Source organism: Pipistrellus kuhlii, unplaced genomic scaffold, assembly GCF_014108245.1.
Source record: "Pipistrellus kuhlii isolate mPipKuh1 unplaced genomic scaffold, mPipKuh1.p scaffold_m20_p_3, whole genome shotgun sequence".
Lineage (NCBI taxonomy): Eukaryota > Metazoa > Chordata > Mammalia > Chiroptera > Vespertilionidae > Pipistrellus > Pipistrellus kuhlii.
In genome coordinates, this window is record NW_023425529.1 from 164,397,100 (window position 1) to 164,408,166 (window position 11,067).

An 11,067-nucleotide genomic window follows, 5' to 3' on the forward strand; every position below is an offset into this window, starting at 1 on the left:
GATTGTTTCTGTACACTATCTGGAATCAAGGCTGAATACCAAAGCTTCAGGGATGTCTGCTCTTCTACTCCCTCTGCCCTGAGGATAAAGACCGAAGTCTTCATGGTGGCCTAAATGGTTTCTCTGATCTGCCGCCACCTTCTCTAGCCCCGTCTATGGCTCCCCACTCCCCCCTCGGTCTCTTCGCACTAATTGGTGGTGGTCACCTAATCCCTGTGCAGGGCCCCTATCACAGCGCCTTTGCTCCATGGCGTGCCTCCCTGGCCCCAGCCCGCGTGGCAAATCCATACTTCTCTTGTTTGGTTCAGCACAGCAAAGCCTTCTTCACAAAGCCTGTTCCACCCAATGTTGCTACTTAGTAAAGTAGCAACTCCCTCTCTCAAGTCATGCTGTACCAGGTGCTCACTTCCACCTGCACCTCCACCTTCTAGGGCAGGGATCATCAGGACACCGCAGCCCTCGCGCCAAAGCCAACCCTCCACCCGATCTGTAAATAAAGTTTTATCAGAACACAGCCACCCTCATTTGCTAACATATTGTCTTGGCTGCTTTCATGGTACGATGACAGAGTTATATAGCTACGGTAGAGATCATATGGTTGACAACACCTAAAAATATTTACCCTTTGGCCCTTTACCAAAACATTTGCCAAACACCTTCTCTAGTACATACTTGTCTCTCACTGGACTGTCCCTTGCCTTTCAATCCCCAGCATGTAGCACACTGCCTGCAACAAAGCAAGAATCCAGTCAATGTTGGAGGACTAAAAGACCTTACACACAAATAAATAAATGCACATGTCTCTTCAGTCTTCCTTATCCGTAGGTGGAGTGAGGACCTTCTGTGAGGCTTGAATTCAGAGGCGCAGGATCTGTTTGATTGAGATGAGGTTTCCTGGATCCCAATCGTGTATCAGAATGAGATGGCGAAAGAAAGGAGCTTTCTTAGATCATGAAAAGCTTGATTGCATACAAGAGATTCCCTATCTCTACACAGTGCCTCTGTGGATGGTTCCTAGGGTCCAAAACTAAAAACAAAAAAAAACAAAAAAAAACAGACTCTACAGGCAGGAGAACAGTAAGAAACCCAGCAGAAACTGTGCACCCGTTTCTGTCTGAGGGAGAGTACTGCAGTCAGATTTTGGAAAGGAAAACAAGGTGTCAAATGAGTCCCTCATGAGGTGGTAGTGGCTTCATGCATTACATTGTCTGGGGCTTTCTAATACCTGTTTTTGTGGAGGATCAGCACTGAGCCTCTCTTCTGATAGACAGCACCGCTTACCTTATCGTCATCTCACCTCGCCTGATTTCATTTCTTTGGAGCAGTTTTATCACATAATGTTTGTTCTAGAGAGAGCCCTAGGCTGGGTCAAGGACCCTGCTTCCCAGTTCTACTAACTGTCTGAGTACAGATGGGTCCAGAGAAATGGAAGTATAGGCTAAACTAAATGAAATCTAAAGCTTCATCTAGTTCATAATTCTGCAAATTTGATTTGTTCTGCTTTTGTCTTGGCAAGCATGTACTAGAGAAGGCGTTTTGTCTTTCCCTTCTCATTTATGGAACGAAGGTTTAAGGGCCTCAGAGAGACTGGTATGTTGTGTCTACTGTTTTGTCTTCCTTGCACCCCTTTCTGCTTCTAGTAACAGACTTCACTTTCTGCCTCTGATAGCACACTTCAATCCCCAAGCCAACAGACTTCACTTTCTGCCTCTGATAGCACACTTCAATCCCACATGGCCCCGGCTGGGCAGGTCTGCAGGAGCTCTCTGTGGTTACAGGCTGTAAGAATTTGAGCCTGGAGTTATAATGTCTGTGTCCCTCAGAGGCATGGAGTACCAGCCTAAGAGGAGCCATCTTGCAGATAGAAGAGATGCCCAGCAAAGCCCCAGGGTCTGCTGCCCTTAGGCCAGCTCATTGGTTTGTTTACTCAGCTAATATATCCCCTTCTCTGCTCAAGAGAGCTCCCTGGGGCCATCCCTGAGCAGCACATGGGAGAGTCCTGGCCTTTGTACAGCACTTCAAGCACATGTCTCTCTTGGGCTCAAAATAGTACTACCCTTTCTAACGCCCTTTCTGTTCTCCCTGGGAGAGTCTTGTGAGGGAGCTCTTGTCTTCACTAAGCTGTGTTGCATGGTGGATATACAAGCCGACTCTAGATGAGGCTGGATTAAATCCTGTTTCCGTCATTTACTAGGTGCATAACACTGAGTGAGTGACTCCAGCTCTCAGTGCCTCTGTTTTCTCATCTGCAAAATGGGGACAATCACAGCACCTGCCTTCAGGATTAAACATATGCGAAGGGCCTGCCTATGAAATGTGTTCTATAAGAGGTAGCTGTTAAAATTCTCCATAGTGTTCCAAGAAACCAGAAACACCAATCAGAAAGGCTATATGCACCCCTATGTTCACAGCAGCACAATTCACCACAGGTAAGATTTGGAAACAGCCTAAGTTCCCATCAGCAGAGGAGTGGATTAGAAAACTGTGGTACATCTACACAATGGAATGTTATGCTGCTGTAAAAAGAAGAAGAAGAAGAAGAAGAAGAAGAAGAAGAAGAAGAAGAAGAAGAAGAAGAAGAAAGAACTTTTACAATTTGCAACAGCATAGATAGAACTGGAGAGCATTATGCTAAGGGAAATAAGCCAGTCGGAGAAAGATAAATATCACACGATCTCACTCATATGTGGGATATAATGATCAACATAATTTGATGAACAAGAATAGATCAGAGACAAATGGTAGGGGAAAAGTTGGGGCTTGGAGAGCAACCAAAGGACTTGTATGCATGCATACTAGCATAACCAATAGACACAGACACTGGGGCGGTGGGGGCTTGCCCGGGGTGAGAATGGCGGGGGTGGGGAGCGGTCAATTTGGGGAAAAGGAAACACATGTAATACTTTAGACCACATGTGTCAAACACAAGGCCCGCGGGCCAAATCCGTCCCGCCAAGCCTTGCAATGTGGCCCGCACCGCGCTGTCATCATTGCACTCCGCTGCGTTTCCATCACAATGACAGTTTATGACTGTTCAGTAAACCATTCGGCCCGCGATTTAGGCTGGATTTTAGATTTTGGCCCCTTCTCTGATTGAGTTCGACACCCCTACTTTAGACAATAAATAAATAAATAAATAAATAAATAAATAATAAAATATTCATTGGGGAAAAAATTCTCCATAGTAACTCAATCCTCCTTTTAATAAAACTATAAAAGTGGTTTTTAAAAAAATTATGGTCAGGCCGAAACCAGTTTGGCTCAGTGGATAGAGCGTCAGCCTGTGTACTAAAAGGTTCCGGGTTCGATTCTGGTCAATGGCACGTACCTTGGTTGCAGGCATATCCCCAGTAGGGGGTTTGCAGGAGGCAGCTGATCGATGATTCTCTCTATTGATGTTTCTAGCTCTCTATCTCTCTCTCTGTAAAAAAAATAAATAAAAAAAATAAAATCAATAAAATATATTTTAAAAATGATGGTCAGAGGTGATGAAATGCTTGAAACGTCAACAGTGGGAATGTCAGTCGTCACTCTGGTGGTTCTAGCAGGTGGCAGGCCACAGAGGCAGCCATTCCGCATGATATTATCAAATGGGGTTGATAGTGGGAAAGGGCGTGAAATTGAATAGAGACACACTTGTCTAATAATTATTCACCTTACTAACTATTGATAAGTAGTTTTCTTACAGGCCCTGGGAAACTGGAGGATGAAAAAAGATAAGACACCTCAATGAGTCTATTACTCAGAAAAGAAATTCATTTTGAAAACAGACCAAAGACAGGAAATGCTTTGATTTGGCTGCTGGGCCCAGACTCTGACCCACTCCAGGGGTTTTTCTCAGGAACGCTGACCATTCTCTGTTTCCAGGAATGGGTTGAGCTGTCTGTAACATCCTAAACGATTGGCCACCTTGTCATCGGACACTGAGCTCCTGAAGGCCGGACTGCACACCCTCCCCTCCCCTTCCCACGTTACACTTGCAGCTTGTGGCCATCTTCTCCCTCGTGTGCATAAGACCAACCAACTGGCAAGGAGGGTCAGATTGGCTCATTGGCTCAAGTGGTGACAGATAGCTCAGACCTCTTGGTTGTCCGGTTACAGGGTCACAAAAGGTCTACACAGAACAAGACAGAATTGTGAGATTGTAGATAACAGAGCCACCTGGGACCTAAATCTGCAGAAAATAAAAATGCAAGTTCTTCGGTTCCTAAAATATTCTCTCCAGTGGGGTGGGCTGATGTGTGCTGATGGGGGGAGTCTCGGCCTTTAACCTCCCTGCCCCAATTGAGGAAGTTTAGGCCACTCATGGAAACACAGTCTCCTTTTGTGCAAGGCAAGCATGTGAATATGAGTAAACAATTGTTTCAGGCGTCTTCAAACTACGGCCCGAGGGCCACATGCGGCCCGCAGAGGAGTCTGATCCGGCCCGCCAGGTTTTTTGGGCAGTGAGCGCAGCCGAGGTGTTACAGTAGGAATTAGTAGTTCATATAGTCCGGCCCTCCAGCTCTCTGAGGGACCGTGATCTGGCCCCCACTTTAAAAAGTTTGAGGACGCCTGGAACTTTAACATCTTGTCTCTACTTGCTGCAGGATAGAGCCACTTCAGATATATTTTTGTTTAGTGCTTTACCTTGAGTCATTTATGGGAATTTAGCACTCAGTTACCATTTCCTGTTTAAACCGGGCAGAAGGGCTTCCCGGAAGTGGTGCTGTTAGCCTTTGGCGCCCGTGCTCCCTGCAGGTCGACCCCCAGGACTGCCAACCACACCCGCAGGCCTGGAACACCCCACACCGGCCTCAACAAATCCCATGCAGCCGGGTCACCAGGTGGAGTGTGCAGAGGCAGCCTACTTCCTTCCCCACCTCCCCTGTCCCCTCCCTCCCTTCCGGTCTGCGCTCTTTTTAATTCATACAGAATCATTTAACTTAGGTTTGCATAGCAATGTTTCACCGATTATCATTGGGGTCCTCCAAAATCCCTCTGCAAGTAGGTAGCGTCAGATTTCATTTCCATCTTACAGATGAGGAAACTGGCTCTGAGCAGTTGGGAGCTGGCCCTCTGGCCCGCATCAGTACGAATACAGGCTGTCAGAGCTTCTGAGATGATGTGCTCCAGATGTGAGCCTGTTGCTCCCACCTGCTTCCTGGCTCCTCTCTCAGCCGGAAATCAGCTTCCCCGGCCTGGCCCTGTGGCGGCAGGCAGGGCTGCTCTCCAGGCTGGGGCCCAGCATCCTCTGGCCCTCACATCCCAGCTGCTGGCTGGGCACAGGCCAGAAGGACCCGCCGTCACGATGGGGCTCGTGGCCCAATGGGAGGTCACATCTACAGGGCAGCCGTTAATGACTCTGGCAAGGGCACGCCTTTGGCATCCCTAGGGATGGAAAAAGAGTGATCTGTCTCGGCCTGACAGAGAGGAGGGAGTTGCGGGGGCAAAGCTCTGCTGCACCTGCAGCTTCTTGGTGGCTGTGACCTCCCCCTGACCAGAAAAGGCTGCGGCCATTTCAGACCAACAGTTCCTGAGGGTTGCCCACTGGCACACAGGAGCCGAGAAGCCCAGGAAGAGGCGCGGGGGCAGCCGTAAGACTCAGCGAAGGGTCTTCTATTCCCATCAGTGAAGGAGACGAGGAGGAGGAAATACAATACGCAGTAGGCTCAGGAACATTCTGTGGGGACAAGAGCCCAGCTCCACAGCTCTGCCGTGAGGCCATGACGAGCACAGGGGTGGCGTGTGCTACAGGAAGCCACTTGGCATGTGAGCCTACCACCGCAGGATCCCTCCTGGCCAGCACGCCGTGAGAGTCTGTTTCTGATGTGGTGTGGGTGCTGCTGGTAGCAGGTCAGACAAAAACATCAACAAACTTAATCCTCACTTGAGCGGCCTCCTGGGACAGCCAACGTGGGGTTCTCTAATTGCCCGCTGACAGGTGGCCAGAAGGAGGAGAGTGTTTCTACAATAAATGGGTGGTGTCCTGGCTGGAGCCCAGATTTTATTTCTGTTGACCTTGTTGAGCTCCCTCTCATACTCACAAGCAGTTCTGTGGCCACAGGCAAGTCCTCTCTGGGCCCAGTTCCCTGCTCTGTGGACTGGGTATAACATCCTCTCTGTCCCTCTCGTAGGGTATCACGTTTGTGAAGAACAAATGTGGCCATGTGCGTGAAAGTGCTTTGTGAAAGGCCGAGCATGATACAAAATTAGTTATTAGCCACAACCACGTGGTGTCTGCAAGGCAGGCTCACAGTGGAAGCATGTGGCTTCCCCCTCTATATTCTCTCCAAATACGCACCATCCTCTAGGTATCAGCTGTGATATGGTGACGTAGAGGGCCGTGCCATCAGCACCGCCCTTCAAAAATAATTTCTACCTTCCTTGATGGCTCAGATTCCCTTTCACTTCCCTCGTAAGCTGCCTTCCTTCCCAGCTTCATGCCACCCCCTTAGCCTTCCCAGTTTCTCTCTTCCTGGTCCTCAAATCTCCTCTGCCCTTCAGCACCATCCCCACCTGTCCCTGACACCTTTGCCCTCTGCCAGCCTGGACTCAACGACCCATTACCCCAGTGCCTACTAACATCCTAGAAATCCTCCCTCCTTTATTCTGACGCCAAGGTTCAAACTTTGGTGATCTCAACACTCTCTACTGAGGGCTTCGCCCACTCCCTTGGTTTCAAATATCATTTCAGAGCAATTGTTTTTCAAATCTTCAGCTACAACCTCTCCTCTGCTGTTAACCTTTTGAGGAGTGTGTGCTTTTTGAAAGTTGGCTTCATAGGGTTTGGTAACCTGATGTATTTCTCCTCATTCCAAAGTCATTTCCATATTAGCCCAAGCACATGAAATAGTGATTTCAGAATGGGTGTGATGGTCATGACAGGCAGTGAGTCGGCGCTCACGAAGGTCTTTCTTTTGCGTTGGAGGATAAGGCCAGATCATCCAGATGGACAGGAGCGCCTCCAGTGCTCTGTGTTCTCACCGCTTCCCTCCGTATCTAAGAAAAGCTGGGGACTGAGTCACTCCTGAGCCAACACAGTGAGATAGGACAAGGGACATTTGAAATGTGATAAAAGTCCTCCATCAAAAAAGTTAAATAGGAAACCCTGTGCCCCATAGATAAAGGGAGGCTGACAGGAAAAAAAAAAAAATATCTCAGGTTCATTCGGATTGGTTCAAACCCCACACAGGGAAAACACGTACAACTCAGTCAGGATGCGGTAAAAGAATCCCATAAAACATGCATCACTTCCCCGGGGTGAGGAAGAGGGTCTGAGGAAAGCTTCCTCAGAACTGTGTTCACTGAGCAAAAATGCTTGGCTCGGGGAGAAGGTCTCCCGAGCAGGGAGTCCTGTGTCACCGCAGGGGAAGGTGGATCCAATGTCAACAGTCTGTTCCTATGTGTTCCCCCCCCCCCCCCCAAACAGTGCCGCTGCGCAGCCCATGACCAGGACTGAGGGAGAGCCTCCCCTTCGTCAGCCACCACGCACTCGGAGTCTGCCTCCCATGTCACGATGATCTCATGGCTGAGGTGAGGCGGGCTTTGCCTGCTCTGTCCCAGTAGCAAGGACATAACACGTCAGGGTCAGCAGGAGGGCAGGACTCATTGGGTGACCCCGGGCCACTTGGTTTTGGCTGTTGCTGCTGTCATTATTTTAAGACAAACGATCAGAAAGGCTGGAAAGAAACCAATGGAGCCCCTCACCTGTGTCTCCAGGTGTGGTGGTCCTCAGCACAGCACTAGGACCAGGGGTCACATCACAGAGGACACCAGAATGCCAGCACTGACCAGCAGCCCCGGCTCTGGGACTGGGAGCAGTCACTTCTCAGTGTCCTCAAGCTTAACGTTAAGAGACTTAAGTAGATATAGGCAGAACCCTTGGACACAGACAATACAGTGCTCAAGGCCTGGGGAGGGGGCAGGAGTGGGTGGAAGGGTTAGTGGGGGGTGGGGATTGGGGGGTCGGGGGAGGAAGGGGATATCTGTAATACTTTCAACAATAAAAGTAAATTAAAGAAAAATAAAGTGAAGGGACTAGAAGAGCTCAATTTTCCTGAACTCAATTGACTACAGATTCTCTTAAAAATCATGAAATGCTGATAAAATGCCTGCAGGTATTGATTGGATAGGAAATGCCTAAATATAAATAGATGGCATTTTTGGTGGTATCATAGACCAACTGATCTCTGCGAAAACCTCCATAAAAGTTAGATTTCAATGTCTCATACATATGCATGAATACATGATACCATTATTTTATATCAGAAATGGCTGCATTTTGCATTTTCAAGTAAATATTTTTTAAGTTAATGGACATTATTTTTTAAGAAAGCTTTAGGTTTACAGAAAATTGAGCAGAAAGTACAGTTTCCTATATACCCTGCTCCCCTTCCCCTCCCAACAGTTTCCCCATAATTATCTCGAGCTTAGAGTTGTGTGGTATTTGTAAAAGAAATGTGTGGTAATGTTTTTAAGAGAAAAAAATATTACTAGCATTGATATCCCCCCGACACCTCCCCTCTGACCCTGCCCCACATGTGTGACACTAACACTGCTTAGAAGACGGTTCGAGAAAATCTCAAGTAGGTGCTCTTTCAGGTCCCTTACGGCACCTCTGAAAAAAGAGTGAGTTTCTCCCCTGCAAAGGGCTTCCCCTCTGAGAACAGAAGTAGGAAAGGGAGAAAGCTGCAGAAACAGAATGTATGGCGCAGCTTATTAAATCACCAATGGCATGTCATTTGTCTCAAAGCCTTTTCTTTCCCTTTCCAGTCAAATAATAATCCTCTGAAGCACAAGGAAGCTAACGCACAAGGCACACTGGCCCACAGACAGGCAACTAATTTCGGAGAAAAAAGGGCAAACTTCCTGATTCACAGCCGCACAGGCTCTCCCCACCAGCCGCACGGCTCACCAGAGCGTGAGCGCAGGTGGAGGAGGCCGTAGGCTGACTCCTAGAAGACTGAAACCAGCCCTGCCTCAACGCTCACAGGGGCTGCTTTAGGCCCAAAGGCAAGAGGTGCTGTATTAGAGAATTGGGAAGCCCCCCGAGTAAGCTCGATTCCCCCCACAAAGTGACTGAAAGTGAGATGTGTTGAAGAAGAGTTTGAATTAAGTTCATGGAATTCTGTGAAAGGTTAAGGGAAATTCCCAACCCTCCCCCACACACAGTCATGGACAAGCCTGCCTTTCAGACCCTGCGTCAGAGAGAAGCTGCTGGAAACAGACTGGACCCCGTGTGGAGCCCGTAAGTCTCTTTTTACTAAAGCAATCTGAGAGTTTCAAGAAAGGAACTGAAAAAAAATTCACCAAAAATCGCAGCACTCCAACGCTTGGTTTTATCTTTTAATCTTCGTGTGTGTGTGTGTGTGTGTGTGTGCGCGTGTGTGTGTGTGTGTGTGTGTGTTTTATATCACATAGTTTATATCACAGTTCATGTACAAATTTGTTTTCTACTTCTTTGTGGTAATATGTGATTGATTTTGATATTCTTTTTTTAATATCTTTTTATTAATTTTTTTTACAGAGAGGAAGAGAAAGGGATAGAGAGCTAGAAACATCGATCAGCTGCCTCCTGCACACCCCCCACTGGGGATGTGCCTGCAACCAAGATACATGGCCTTGACCGGAATCCAACCTGGGACCCCTCAGTCCTCAGGCCGACGCTCTATCCACTGAGCCAAACCGGTTTTGGCGGTTTTGATATTCTGTATAATTCTATTATCAATCCTCAGAATGGCTACACAATATTGCATTATAACGCACTATTGCCTTACTTCGGGACATACGTTATTTCCAGTTTTTAGATAGACAAAATAATGGTTTGTACATATCCTTTCCTTGCATGGGAAATTTTTTAAATTTTTATTTCATTGGCTAAATATTCAGAAATAGAATTGCTGCCCTGAGAAAATAACCCAGTTTTTGCCTTTTATTTTAAAAGTAATTTGCAAGAATATTTTGAAAGAGTTGCCAGGATAGTACAAAGAGCCCCCATACAGCCTGGTGAATGATTCTTTACAAGAAGAATCATATTTAAGGGCACTTTCCAGGCATTCAGCCTTAAAAAAAAAAAATGACAAGAATTTATGTTTCTTGGTGTTAGTGCATGATCCGGGTCACTGGTACAGCTGACCTACCTGGTATGTCTGGTCTAGATGAAGACCTAGGCAGTGCAGGTCATAATAACACCATTTCAAATCCACTGTGCTGTTTACCCCTGCCTCCGAAAAGCCAGATGGCTCCAAAATTTAACCTTCTGAGGCTATACACAAATGTTCTGTCTTCTGATCACAGATTGCTTTGTCATAAGCCTCTTGTCCATCTCCCTGTGCCTGAGTTTCCACAGACATCACATCATTTCTTACTCAGCTGATGGGATCTCAGTGGTCTGTGTTCTTCTGCCCTATTCCTGTGCCCACTCTGGTGATAAGGTGCCCCCGCTAGTGACGCATTCTGCCCATCCTGAAGGAAGGGGGGGAGAGGGAGGGCCCGCTTCAGAAATAGTGCCAGGCTGAGCTAGCTCCGTAGGAACGTTTTCTTCTGGTTTCCCTGCGCACCCACGTTGTCATTATGTTATCTGGGCCCGAGTTTTATTTCCCTTCCTTGAAAGCAAAGGGCTTTGATACAATTTTGCCGGGATGTGATTTCACCAAGATCTATTCTCATCTCTCTTTCCTCCCCTCCCCTCCTGGCCCCAACACTCCTAAAATCAAGGCTCCCATTGTGTTCCTATTAACCTCCCTCCTCCTTCTCAGGCTGATCCAGAATCCCGAGTCTTTGAAAGAAAAGCCGATCTCACATTTCGTAGCAACACAAAGGCCCCCGCGAGGGTGCTAGGATCCTCCGGTGGGAGTCATTTGGGAGTCATTCAGCCAAGCTCAGGGGCAACTGATGGTGACACGCACACCCCGTCCCCTCCATCTCCTGCTCTCAGCCCACCCCTCTCTTTCTTAAGACTTCAGGGTAACAGATCATCTTTGTGTTTTACGTGGCGGTTAAACACCTACGGGAATGAGTTTGGCAAGGTGGAACTGTAGGTGACCTGACAGGTGGTGGGGAAGAAGTCTCCCTATTCCTCTCCTT